The sequence below is a fragment of the Mastomys coucha genome, unplaced genomic scaffold, assembly GCF_008632895.1.
Source record: "Mastomys coucha isolate ucsf_1 unplaced genomic scaffold, UCSF_Mcou_1 pScaffold22, whole genome shotgun sequence".
NCBI classification, from domain to species: domain Eukaryota; kingdom Metazoa; phylum Chordata; class Mammalia; order Rodentia; family Muridae; genus Mastomys; species Mastomys coucha.
The window spans coordinates 165,258,756-165,273,199 of NW_022196905.1; the positions used below are offsets into that span (position 1 = coordinate 165,258,756).

The window sequence follows — 14,444 nt, forward strand, 5'->3', positions numbered from 1 at the left end:
TTACATACTATGGAAGTCATCTTCTGGAGTGCTCCTATAAATATCTCAGTGAATTTCCTTATTACTCTTAATTTATTATTATTATTATTATTATTATTATTATTATTATTATTATTATTATTTTAGATGTATAGGGTTTTGGCCGATTAACATTGAACTTGCTACCAGCAACATTTCTGGTTGTGGTTGAGTGTAACTCCTCTAACACATTTATTTTTTCTTCATAAAGTATATGAAAACATCTTGTACCTCTAAGGAGCCCTTTAGCATTACCCTTGGGGCCAAGCAGTGGGATGGATCACCAACTTCACTAGAATTGCAAAGTGCAGGGTGCTAAGGATGCACACATTCACAGCATGGGTGCTGGAAGAGGGGAGTAGAACCAAGGTTTTTGGTCCTGACTGGGACTTTTCACATCAGAGCACTTGAGGAGTTTGGTCTTGCATGTGCATCCATGATTCACAAACAAAGATCCAATAATAAGGACTGAATCTGCATACAGGTTGAATCATTTGGTTTTTATGGTAACTTGTGATCTGTTTTTAGAACTTCTATTTATTTGTTTGCAAATATGGATAATATACTTTGGTTATTTTTCCCACCATATTCCCCTGACTCTTCTCTTCCTCTTACAGAACTCCTTTCTCTTCCCAATGGGTCTTCTTAATCTTGTGTCTCTTTTGTAGCCCATTGCACTAAATTAAGGCTGTCTGCCTGAGCATGGCACTGTACCCATGGGTACATGACTGAGGGATGACTTCCCCTCCCCCAGCAACTATTAACTGCCTATAGTCCCTTAGGGAGGAATACAGCCTGACTGAGGTGCTCCTTCATCCATGATGGGATGCTGGCGGCCCCTCCTTCTTCATATCTTACACTGTTGTGAGTGTGTGGATAAACCAGCCTTGTTACATTAAGGAGACATTTTCACAGAGCTCTTTCTGATTCTTACATTCTTTCTTCCCTCTCTTTTGCAAGATTCCCTGACCTACTGGAAGAAATGAAATAGATATCTCAATTAGAGTCTAGCACTCAACAACAGTCACTTGTTCTCAGGGGAAAAAAAAATCTCTGGCCAATGGTGAGATGAACACTATTAACCAGTAGGTATAAATATTAGTATTTAGAAGGCAATTTGACAACATGTCCATTGAACAAAACAATTGTGTAGATTCCTCCATAGGTAGGGCCCAGGACTCCCTAACTATGGGTCTTTTGACCAAATTCAGGATACTGGGCATGAATCCCTCTTGTGGAACAGCCTAGAATCCAGTCAGGAAAGTGGTTTGTTGCCACTGTAAGAGTCATTGGTACTATTGTACTAGTACACATACATTGCCTGGGAGGTGATTATCATAATTTGCAGGATTCTTAGGTTTGTAGGAATGTAGCACCTTCTGGCATAGAGCTAACTGACCGTGAAGAAACTTCTAGTTATTTTCTAGCTGCTTGTTTCCATGTCTTATCGTCAAAGTGGGAAGTGCCTGCAGTAATAGCATCCTGACATGTAGCTCTTGTGGGCAGCCAAGAGCCATTCCAATAGCCTACACTGTTGGGAGGAACTCCCATAGCATTCCTGACCAATTCATAAATGCATAACCCACATTTGGCTCTGAGGTTTTTGTTTAATAAGCTATGGCTTCCAGGAGCGGTAATATAGACCCAAGGAGGGACCTTAGTTAACATTTTTAACTAGATTACAAAATAATAGATTTTCACCTGTTATATTACACATCTTTAAGTTTTGTTAGCCACTACCTTTACTTTACTCTTAAATCTCTCTATTCCTCTAGCTCAGTGGTTCTCAACCTTCCTAAGGCTGCAACCTCATGCTATGGTGACCTTCGGCCATAAACTAATAGACATTCTACAAGGTGGTCTTTAAAGCTCTTACCATACTATGGCTTTTCACAGGAAGGAAGTACCCTGTGGCTGCCCCTTGCCTAGCTAAAGCGCTAGCACCATTGCTCTTACAGTTTGCAAGCAAGCACTGTGCTGCGAAACAAGGCGTGTGAGCAAGGGCTGTGGTACAGTGACAGTTGGCAACTGAGAAGACACTTCAATGAGGAATGAGTGATTAATAAATACAAAGTGCTGACATACATGCTTGAGAGGCGGATGACTCATCCCCAGGCATGATGCAGGGGGCCGATGTGACGTGTCACACACTCCTCACAATGGCATTTGATTTAAAAGGATGATTTATTCCTTTTACACTCATTATTTTAAGATTACAGAAGAATGGGGCTGGTGAGATGAGTTCAGATCCCAGCAACCACTTGGTGGCTCACAACCACCCGTAATGAGATCTGACACCCTCTTCTGGTGTGTCTGAAGACAGCCACAGTGCATTACGCTGGAGTGAGCTCGGCTGGAGCAAACAGAGGTCCTGAGTTCAATTCCCAGCAGCCACATGATGGCTCATGGCCATCTGTACAACGACAGTGTACTCATACACATAAAATAAATAAATAAATCTTTAAAAAAAAAGATTACAGAAGATTGTGGCAATTAAAACTTTTGAAAATTAAATGCACACAAACAAGACTGTGGTTTCAGCCATTTGTATATCTTCAATGTAGATTCTTTACCTATTTTTTGTATAATTTTCAACAATAATAGTTATATATACAAGGAAGCATTGAACAACTAGGCAGATTAATAAGAAAATAGAAGACAAACCAACCAGACTTAACAGATGCCTAAAGAATTTTCTGTTTCTTCTTCCACTGCTATCAGACATTGCATTTTCCTAATAGTTCCATAGTTTAATTATAATAAACATGTTGATGATGAGTGATACTTTTAGTATTAAATTTTATTTTTTTTTCTGATATTGTACAGTTGCCACACCTTTCTTATGCCATTTATCGGACATCTTCCTGTCTTTGTTTTTAGCTGTTTGTATTTGGTTTATTTTAGTTAGGTTTTTGTCAACCTGACACAAGCTAGATTCAGCTGGGATGAGGAAACCTCCATTGAGAAAATGTCTCCATAAAATTGGCCTGTAGGGAAATCTTTGAGGAATTTTCTTGATTAGTGATTGATAGAGGTGGGTTCAGCCCAGTTTGGGTGGTGCTACCCCACGGCAAGTGGTGCTGGGTTGTATAGGAAAAAAAACATGAGTGACCCATGGGGACCAAGCCATACAGCAGATCTCCTCTGTGTCCTCTGTGGCAGTCCTGCCTCTAGGATTCCTCCTTGATTTTCTGTTCCAACTTCCTTTAGTGATGGAATGTTATCTGCAGTGAAAGACAAAACTAACTCTTTTTGTCCCATGTTGCTTTTGGTCAGTGTTCCATCACATCACGAGAAAGCACACTGTGGCAATAACAACCACATGGGAACAGACTGTAGTGTGCTCATCAACCACACGGGAACAGACTGTAGCGTGCTCATCAACCACACGGGAACAGACTGTAGCATGCTTATGGAGTCTGGTCCTGTTTGCCTGTATCAATGCTTTATCTGGACTCATTTTTTTCTGTAATTGTTTGTTCTAGTGACGTCCTAGACTATAACATTTTAGTTTTTCTGTTGTTAAATTGAGTTATTTCTTTAGTGATTGCTTTAGTTCAGAGCCAACCATACATAGCTCAATTCATTAGAGTCAGGTTTGTGCAACTCTGGATTGTAGGCAGATACAAACATGTGCAATAATTCTTCTCCTTTCCTGACTGCTATTGTTAAACATCACATTTACATGTTATATGTTCAGCAATGTAGTTATAATGATTAATTATATATAATTTTATATCTGTTAATCTAAGAAGTGGACAGTGATTAGTTTTGTGTTTGCTTTATTATTCTTTTCGGTCACTGTTTCTCATCATTGCTTTTATGGATTTCAAATTAGATGTGGTGTCATATTCCAGTCCAGTCCAGCTTGACACTGCCTGTCTCCTTTGAGCTGTTATTATACATGTCTATATGTCATGGGTTCAGTATGGAGTTATATAAAATTCATATATCCATATATATATATGAATATATATATGTATGTGTGTTTGTGTGTTATTCACAGACACATATATTTGTTTTTTTATTTTTTTCATGTTTTATTATAGAAAGGAGAAAGAAGAGATAGGAAAGTAGAGGCTGGCCATGGCCATGTGGAGAGAGGGGGAAGGGAGGAGGAGAAGGTAAAGATAAGAAGAGTAAGAGCCACCTCTGGCTCTTAAAATAGTCACACTCATTTCCGCGATGGCCCCTGGCTTTGGGGAAGGGTATATTCCAGATCTCCTGTCTCTAGCTGAGCACTCTGCAGGACACTTATCCTTGGCCAGATGTGAGTTCCTCTGTTGTTTTGTCCAGTGTACGCAGACGCTTCTGCGATGCACTAAACCATGGCTATAGAGATGTGGCCTCCGAGGAAGTTTGGATTCTACAGATGCCTAGAGAAGTGTTTCTCAACCTGTGGGTCACAACTCCCATAGTGACAATTTTGAAATTTTGGTTTTGTTGAAAGCACAGAAATATGATAAGAATGTGTCTTCATTTTAATCCCGGGTATAGAGATGTGGACTGCTTCTGACTGTCCGCAGCAGCTGACTATGATTTGCCTCGTGCTCCAGCAGAAGTGCAGTTCTTCCAGCTTCAGATAGTTTCTGTGGTTGTATGACATTGGAAATTAGGGAACATTCCAGAGGTTATATAAGTGCTAGAGCTTGGTTGGTGACTAGTGGTCACTCGGGTGTGTGTGTGTGTGTGTGTGTGTGTGTGTGGCTACAGTTTGTTAGTAGCTGTGCTCAAAGAAGAAACAAAAGAAGTTAGACTCAGGGGTCTTGCTCTCTCTCCCCCATGACCTTCTTTCTCTCCTATCTAGTGATAGAGGATGAAACCAGGAGGCTAAAAGGGTGGGAAAAAGAAGAGGCCACAAAGTAGAAAAGACTGGCTACAGATAGATCTCTTTGCAGATCAAACGTCCCTTTCACGGGCTCACATATCAGCTATACTGCATATCAGATATTTATATTATGATTTATAACAGTAACAAAGTTACAGTTATAAAGTAGTGACAAAAATAATTTTTGGATCGGGAGTCACCACAACATGAGGAGCCATATTAAAAGGTGCCACCATTAGGAAGGCTGAGAACCACTTGTTTAGAGATTTGTGATAGGAGGATCTCCCTTGGGACCATCCAAACCTGCAGTACCAGGCATTGCAAGATCTCCTGTGGAGTGGACTTCAAGTCGAAGCAGAAGCTGCCAGTTACCCCTATAACACCCCTTCCTCTACTGCACCATGAGCATATCCTGCCATGATGTGCATTGATTGTAGTTCACAGGGTTCACAGCTGGGTTAACAGTTGATAACTTTTTCTCCATAAAGGCTACATAGAATCGTCTGGTGCTATGAAAGCTAGCCACCAAGGAGGAAGCTTTCTGAGTCTTGCCAACATGATTTCTATATATCCTGTGACCAATGTCTGTGGTGTCTTCAGCAATAGGGCCTTATGTTAAGTCCTGGTGGATGACCAAGAACGAAGCCAATGCTTTGGACTCCCAGGGCTACCACTGAGCAACAACTCTAGTGGGGAGGCATTCTATGTAGTGGGGAGGCTTTCTATATATATCTATCTATACCTGGCACTAGGCTTTTTATTTGCTAGCCTATGGCTCCAGGAGGAGTGTTACCACCAGTGTAAGGTAATGCCAATCAAACTGTGTTATATGAATAAGTAAATGAAAAATACTAGGAAGCTTATGCAATAGTAGGTCTCCACACGACTTTTTCCAACATTCTTAACGCTGTTTGCTTTTAAAATAATTTCCAGTAACGCTAAAGAATTTTTCAAAGATGTGTTTTTCAGCAGTTAATAATTGTTTTTGCTGAGAAACAATTTTATAAACTGCCTCATTTTGCTGTTTTTGTAGTGACCATATCTCTGGGACTTTTTGTGTTGCCTAAAGCTAAATTGAGTGGAGATGATCATTTCAATTGAATTCTAAAAACAGAACTTTGGGAAAGAGAAAGGCCTTTCAGGAGGAGATGCCAGCCAGAGGCACTCTGGTATTTTCTTTCTCCTGACTGAATTCTATTGAAAACTTCTTAACTTTGCAAAATGCTTCTGTGTAGGAAGCTTTCATATGTACCATAAACTTATTTGTTCTTTCTCTTAGTAATGCAGATCTTGCACTTAAACTCCCTGTCTCCAGAACAGAACCCTTGCTTTAAGATCATCTGAGGTTCTTCCTTCATTTACATGATAGCTTTGGGGGAGTTTTAATTCTTTAAGCAAGATATTTCAATACATTCATTGAGGTCCATTCATCAAAATTTATGAAGTTTGCACCCTGGGCTATAGTGGAAAACTTTTAGAAAGATGAAATGACCTGTAGCCTCAAGAAAGCACTAATGTAGAATTTAGATAGCTAAGAATCCCCAGTTAAACCTTGGACTGGACAGACCTGAGCTTGGTACTGTGACTCTGGGCAGTGAGTTTCTACCACCATCGCTGGAGTGGATACAGTTGAAGCATATAGACTGTGTGGTAGTGCTGTGTACCCAAAGCACACACTGCTGGTCTCAAGGCTGATTAGCTTCTCGCATGTCTCCATCTCCTTGTTGCCACCCTGTTCCCTATCCTGCGTCGATGGCATCACTGTGCTGCAGGATATTTTGTTAGGTAATGATTGGTTCTCACCCAGTACTCAGACCTCCCATGCCCTGTTTCAGGATCAAGCCTTTTGAGTACCCCAGACCGCCCCATCCATACTTTCCCCACAACCTTCTAGATCTAGCAAAAGCCACATAACCAGTGCCTAGCCTACCATGGCTCCTCCTAACTCCACCTTAATCAATGTTCAAGCTTCTGCGGGAACCCAAACCTACAACTGTTCACTGGTCCAACCACCCTGTTCTGTAAGAACATCTTCCCAACATGTCCTCCAAGGTTGAGTCTAGGGTGTTCCTCTAAATTCTTCACTCATGCCTTGAAGCAAACCCTACAACTAGGATACCAGCCTAGTCTGGTTTCCTCTGCCTGCACTCTGAAGGAGCATTAGGTTTCAGACAGTGTCCTCCCTGTCTTGCCTCTAACAAAATGTACTCTCCCATTGCATTCTCAGCCTTCCCACCGCATTCTCAGCCTTCCGACCTAGCGAGACCTACGCCACACTCCACCTACTGAACATCTTACATACCAGGGCACTCCCCTCCATCACCTGTTTATCCAAGCCATTTCCTACCTCTAGACCAATCCTCCCACACATCACCTCTTCTTTCTAAAACTACTCTGTCAATAAAAAAAAAAAAATCTCTGAATGGCCAAAATAAGTTCATGTGCCAAAATTTCATGCCCCAAAATACCAACAATGTAAAAGATCAAGCCAATATCTCCCAATGAGAATTGCTAAGATATCCTTCATGGCATAGAATTTTTAATGACAATCATATGTGGAGATAAAGAAGAGGAGTCTATACCAAATAAGTAAGGAGTGTGAAAAAAAACAAAACAAAACAACAAACAACAACAACAACACACCACCACCACAACAACAAAAACAAACAAAAACAGGAAATGTGGAACACCATGGTAGAAAAAGCTAAATCTTTAAATTATAGGCGTAAATAAGGGAGAAGAATCCCAAGTCAATGGTATAGACTAGATCATCAATACCATCAACAAATCATAGAAGAAAACCTTCCCAAATGAAGACCAGATAGACCCAGACAGATATAAGAAGCACAAGGAATGCCAAACAGACAAAAGTCTAAAAAGAATCCCCCATGGTATATCATAGATAAAGCATTAAGTATGCAGAAAAAAAGTGTATTGAAAGTAGCAAGAGTAAAAAACCTAACCAAACCAAATACAACCAAACCAAACCAACCAACCAACTAATCAACCAGCCAACCAAACTACACACATCACACAGAAAGAAAAAACCATCAGGCTAACAGCTGACTTCTCAGTGGGAACTCTGAAAGCCATAAGAGCCTGAAGCAACTCATTCCTACTCCTAAAAGACTATGACAGCCAATGTAGGAAAATACACCAAGGGAAACTCTCTGTCATGATTGAAGGAGAGAGAGAAGCTTTCCACAGCATCAACAGTCTAATTGTGTCGGACAAACCAAGCCTAAGAAAGACGCAGGAAATATGATTTCCAGCTGAGGAGGCGAGTGAGCATAGCAATAGACCCGTGGAAAGAAATATGAAGCTATACTTATTAAAGCAGAGCACCCACTCAGAACACAAACACCACTGAAAATCAACAACACGATGACAGCAGTTAGCACACATTTTTAAGTATTAATGGCCCCAAGCCTCCAATAAATAAATACAACCTAACTGAATAGATCAATAAACAAAATCCATCTGTTGTCTATAAGAAACTCGGTATTAAGAATAAAAATCACCTTAGAGTAAAAGGACAGACAAAAGCATTCCAGTGAAATGTGACCAGGAAGCAGCCAGGTGTCACTGTCCTAATCATTTGACAAACTAGACTTTTCTGACTTTCTATCAGAAAGGGTAAAGAGGGACACTTAATTCTAATTAAAGGAACAGGTAACCAAGAAGACATTTCTTATCTTAAACATATGTGCAGAAATCTGGGGAATCAAATTTCATAAAAAAAAATCTACCACTGGAATTAAAGGCACAGATTAATATATACTCATTAATAGTATGTGGTTTCAATACCTCACTTTCTCCAATAGACAGGTCATATGAACAAAAATTAAACATCAGGATTGAAGGACTTAACAGGTATCTGCTGAATATTTCACATAAATACCAAACAATATGTATTCTAGCTGGGATTGCATAGAAGACTTTTTGAAATAGATCATATCCTGTGATACAAAGTAAATCTTTCCAAATTTGAAGAGATTGAATTCACTCCTTGTATACTATCTGAAAAGAATGCAATAAAACTTAGTTGACTTTAAACACATCTCTAGTAGAGACACAAACTCACCGAGATGAAAACTCATTAGTAATGATAAGTGTGTTAAAGAAGAAACCAAGAAGGAAATATAGAACTTTTTGGAAATAAATGAAAATGAAGACACAAAACAAAAGACCCCCAGGAACATATTTAAAGCTGTCCTATGAGGGTAATTTATAGCTCTAAGTATATACATTAAAAAATTAAAAATGGCACAAATAAATGACAACATGCAGTTTAAATAATGGGAAAAACAAGGACAAACCAGAGCCAAGCCTAGCTTACTTCAAGAAATAATAAAAATCAGATCATAAATAAAGAAGTAGAAACAAAAAATAATAGTAAATGAGTATATGTAAACATTGGGTTTTTTTGTTTATTTTTGAGATGAACAAAATTGAAAGACATTTGTTCCAACTAACTCTAAGAATGAATGAAAGATGACTCAAATTAAGATAATTAGAAATGTAGAGTCAAACATTACAACAGTCAGCAAAACTGGGAAGAGGGATAACATTTGAAATGTAAAAATATAACCAAAAAAATAGTAACAAAGATGTTGTCATACACACACACACATACACACACACACACACACATACACAAGGAATTCAGGATAATATACGGGAATATTTTCAAAATTTGTACTTCATTAGGTTGAGAAACCTGAGAGAAATGGATAAATTTCTAGATTGGGCCAAACTATCAATTGAACTAAGCCATTGACCCAAGAAGTCAACAACTAAACAAATGGGGAACAAATGAGGAAACTGAAATAGTAGCAAAAATCCTTTCAGCTAAAAATCAAAACAAAACAAAACAAAACAAAAAAAAACAACCAAACAAAAACAAACAAATAAAAAACCAACAAATATTCAGGGCCAGTGGATTCTCAGCAGAATTCTACCATACTTTCAGAATTCCACCATACTTTCAAAGAAGATCTATAGCTAGGCCTTCTTAAACTATTCAAAAATAAAAAATAAAAACTGAAGGAGCACTCCCAAATGGTTTCTATGGAACCAATAGCACTTTAACACCCAAACCAGGCAAAAACACAACAACAACAAAAGCAAACAACAGGCCAATGTGCCTACTGAACATAGACTCAAAAAAATGCTTAATAAAATAGCTGTCAGCAGAATACAGACATACATCCAAAAGATTATTCAACATGATTATTTGGTCTTTGTTCTTGAAATGCAGGGATAGTTCATGTTGCAATCAATAAACATAACAAACCACTTAAATAGACTTAAAGATAAGAATCACATGATTATTGCAATAGGTTCAGAAAAAGCCTTAAACAAAATCTAACATGCCTTTATGATAAGTCTTGCAGAGTGTAGAAGCAGAGGGAGCATACCCCAGTGTACCTCACTATAAGCTGTATATGAGAGAACCACAGCCAACAACACATCTTAAATGGAAAAAAGCTTGAAGAAATCTCTCTGAAGTCAGAATCCAGTCGGGATGTCCACTATGCTGACTCCATCTCAATACTTCACAAAGGCACAAATCAATAGATGTGTTACACACCAACAGCCAACATAGAGTCAAGGGGTCACGAGTGGACTCCTGTTCACAAAGGCACAAATCAATAGATGTGTTACACACCAACAGCCAACATAGAGTCAAGGGGTCACGAGTGGACTCCCGCTCACAAAGGCCTTAGAGAAAAGGAAATAGCTATGAGTAATCTTAACCAAGGAAGTGAAGGACAATTACAATGAAAAATGTAAACTTCTGAAGAAATCAGTAAGAGACACACTAGAAAATGGAAAGAAACCCCATGCTTATATTGTGGATTATTAAAATTTAGTAGAACTGCTAGAATTAGAATTGTGAAAATGACCATTTTATCAAAAGCTATTTGCAGATTCAATGCAAATCCTAATCAAAATCCCCATCTCATTATTCGGAGAAATAAAATAGTATACTAAAATTTATATGAAACTACAAAAGACACCAGACAGCCCAAACAATTCTGAGTAAAAAGAACTCTAGAGGGATTACAGTCTCAGATCATACACTATACCACAGAGACACATTGATAAAAACAATACCATACTGACCCAAATACAGATGTACATACCAACAGAAATAAATCAAAGGCCTAAACATGAGTAAATCTAACTTCAGCCATGTAATACTTGACAAAGATACCAAAAAAACCATATATTGTAGAAAAGAAAACATCTCCTAGAAACAGTCCTGGGGAACCTGGATACACTCAAGGATGAAACTAGGCTTGTGTCTATCACCTTGCACAAAGACCTAAATATGAAATCTGACACAATAAAACTGCTAGAAGAAAGCGCACGCGGTACCTATATAATGTGGGTATGGGAAAGGACCTCCTGAATACAATCCCATTTGCTTAAGAATTAAGACCAGCAGTTGACTTATGGAACTCAAGAATCTTCTGCACAATAAAGAGACAGTCAACTGGGCGATGGAATTCCAGAGACCCAGAAAGAATCTTTGCTAGTTATACATCTGACAAAGGACTGATTCAAGAATATATAAAGAACTCAAAAAACAAAGACTCAAAAAAAAAAAAAAATCAAATGATCCATCCAAACACTTGGCCTGGAACATGAGTTTTCCGAAAAAGAAAAGTATTGCCTAAGAACCCTCCCCACCCCACCCCCAAAAGTTCACCATCTTTAGCAACTAAGGAAATGTAAATCGACACATACTTGAGTTTTCATCTTACTCAAGCAAAAATGGGAAACCTTGCCAAAACAATTCACATGAAACCCTGCCGTGGAAGTGAGGAAGCTCATCCGTGAACTTTGCTTGTAGTCACAATAGCTAGAAAATGGAAACCATCTAAATGTCCTTCGACTGACAAATGGATAATAAAAATGGACAAGTACACTATGGAATAATCCTCAGCTGTAAGGAAAAATGAAATTTGCAGGTAAATGGATGGAACTAGGAAAGATCATATTGAGCCAGGTAATCCAGAACCAGAAACATAAATGTCAACTGCTCTTTTTCATCTGTAGTTCCTAGTTTCAAATCCTTAGATGTAGAGATAGAGCCTGGGGTAATTGCAGAAAGCAGGAAAGTAAACTGGATAGAGGGACTGGGGAGTAATAGACAAGTAGGGACCTAGTGATCAGCCGACTGGGAAACGGGAGGGAGTTCTTTAAGGAGGAAGATGGATGTAAATAGAGAAAAGGGGGAGCGCGGTAAAAGGGACTAACAGTGTACAAGTGATTTGATTGGGGTGATAGAAAAAGAGGAGCATTTTATTGGAGAGTGAAGGAGGTAAATACAGAAGAAAGGGAAAGTCCTAAAGCTGTAGGGACTTGAGACCCTAGGGAAGGGGGACCCCAGGGGATGGGGATCATCCTCTCAGAGGCAAAGGAGACACAAGTGGGATGAAGAACTATGGGAGGGGGAACCAGGAGAAGGGACAACATCTGGAGTGTAAATAAATAGAATAATTAATTTTTAAAAAAATAAAAATAAAGGTGTCTGATCACATCACAAGGAATCATACTATTAATTATTTACTTTCAAAAGCTAATAATTTTAATAATTTTTAATAATATGCATGTATATGTATTATTTAATGAACTTTTTGTCTCAACTGACATTGCTCTGACCAAGAGCCAGCGACCACCTAAGATAAATCCCAATACCGGGCATGAGTAGCATTTTTTTTGTGTGCTGCTAGCTAGGGCTATCCAAGAGATTTCCAAAACTTAGAGCCTATAACAGGTGTTTTGATTGTCCCTTAGAGGTGGAAGGTAAGTTTCAGTTGCTGACAATAGCATGTATTTCAGAAACAGGGCCCAGAGAGCCTGAGCTAGAAATAAGCTGAATGCTTCTTCTCTCAGGTCTAGCTTTCATGGTACCCAAAGATGCCATTCATGCTTCCTCAAGAGGAATCAACAAGCAATCCTAACCAGCTATGATGCCCATGAACCACATCACTGACCAGCATGGAATGATGATGCTCAGGGTGCAATAGTGGCACACACACATACCCCTTGGGAGCAACAAACGGCTCTCTAATTGGGCTTAAGGCCGACTCAGTAGAAGGAAATTCATGCCGGGTACTGGAAACCTACACAGCTATCAGAGCTGATGGAGTCAGGTGATTGAAGGACAATCACCTACAAGCACTACTTTACTAAACCAGTGTCATTCTTAACAATGGTCTAGATATTTGTCCTTTTACTCACAGATAAGTGTAGCTTCAACATCACATCAAGGACACTTCCATTTGCAACATTATGAGAGCCATTACACAAAGCCCTAGGCAAACAAAATGCAGTTGCGGAGCCAAGTCCTGAGGAGACACGTGTAGAGCACTCTTGTACCTAGGGCTTAGAGAATATTGAGAGGACAAGATGGGGAGGGTGCGAGTGCCAGAGGATCAGGAAGTTTGCTGTGAGACTGTATTTCCTAGTAATGTCAGAAGCAACACCCATCAAGTCTCACCTCCACTGATGAGTTATCTAAAACTCAGTACTTATCCCTAAAAACACACATACAAGTAACATACCAACTGAGTCAGGTGTATTGAGGAATGTATATTTATTCACACATTCATATATGCACACAATAACAATGATAAAAGATCCATATATTTGAAAGAGAACAATGAGGGTATTATGGGAGTCTTTGGATTTAGGGAAGGGTAGATAGAAATGTAATTATGTTAGAATCTCCAAACGTTTAACCATTTGATAAAAAGCACATAGAACTAATTATGCCTAAACACACTGGGGGAAGGTTCCCCATTTATTTTCTATTTCCCCAAAGCACCCCCAGCCCCTCATTCTTCGGTGAACGTTTGATACTTTCCTCAGTTGCTCTGAGATTTGAGGTTGCCTGGCATGTCTGGACTTCTCCTCTCCCAGGGACTCTGTACCCCCCTTAGGCTTGCTTGGAGACATCAGTGAGAGCAGATCCTGCCCTACTGCCAGATCCATTTTATTTCCTAGCAAAGTACATAGTGGCTTGTAAACACTCCTGTGCCTGTATAGTCATCTGAAAGCAAAACTTAAAGTAGTTTAGCTTACCTTCAGCAAGGGCAGAATGCTCCCCAGAGCAGGGTGTTGTGGGAAGGTGGCCCCTTTGGGTCGACTTACTGACACTGACTACCACCCAGCTCAGAATTTAGCATTTCAGAATTTGAGTCTGTTGCTCCTACCTTTTTAAGTATAGGTCAGCCTTCTAGAACACACACACACACGCGCGCGCGCACACACACACACACACACACACACACAGAAGAGCTGTCTTCTCCCATAATAAAATCTAATTGTCAGAGATCTCATGTATGCTACCCTATGGAAGGAGTTAGTTTTCTAACTACCACATAATATGTGTAAGGCAACTCTCTAGCAGTACGGACATCTTATAATTATGCAAAAATTATATAATTCTCTGTTCCCCTCAATCCTGTCCCCACCCTCCTCCTTGTCTCCATCCAATTTTAAATTTCATTTCTGGGTTTTCTGGGTGTCTAAGAAGGGACTATGGTGGGGGTAGAGATCTGCTAAGGATGTTCTTTCACAA

General features: G+C 39.4%; 1 protein-coding gene across 7 annotated transcripts in view; it reads left to right on the forward strand.

Annotated features, from left to right (window-relative positions):
- Zmat4 (zinc finger matrin-type 4) overlaps positions 1–14,444 on the forward strand; it is a 378,171-nt gene that overhangs the window by 195,604 nt on the left and 168,123 nt on the right. The window lies entirely within an intron of this gene.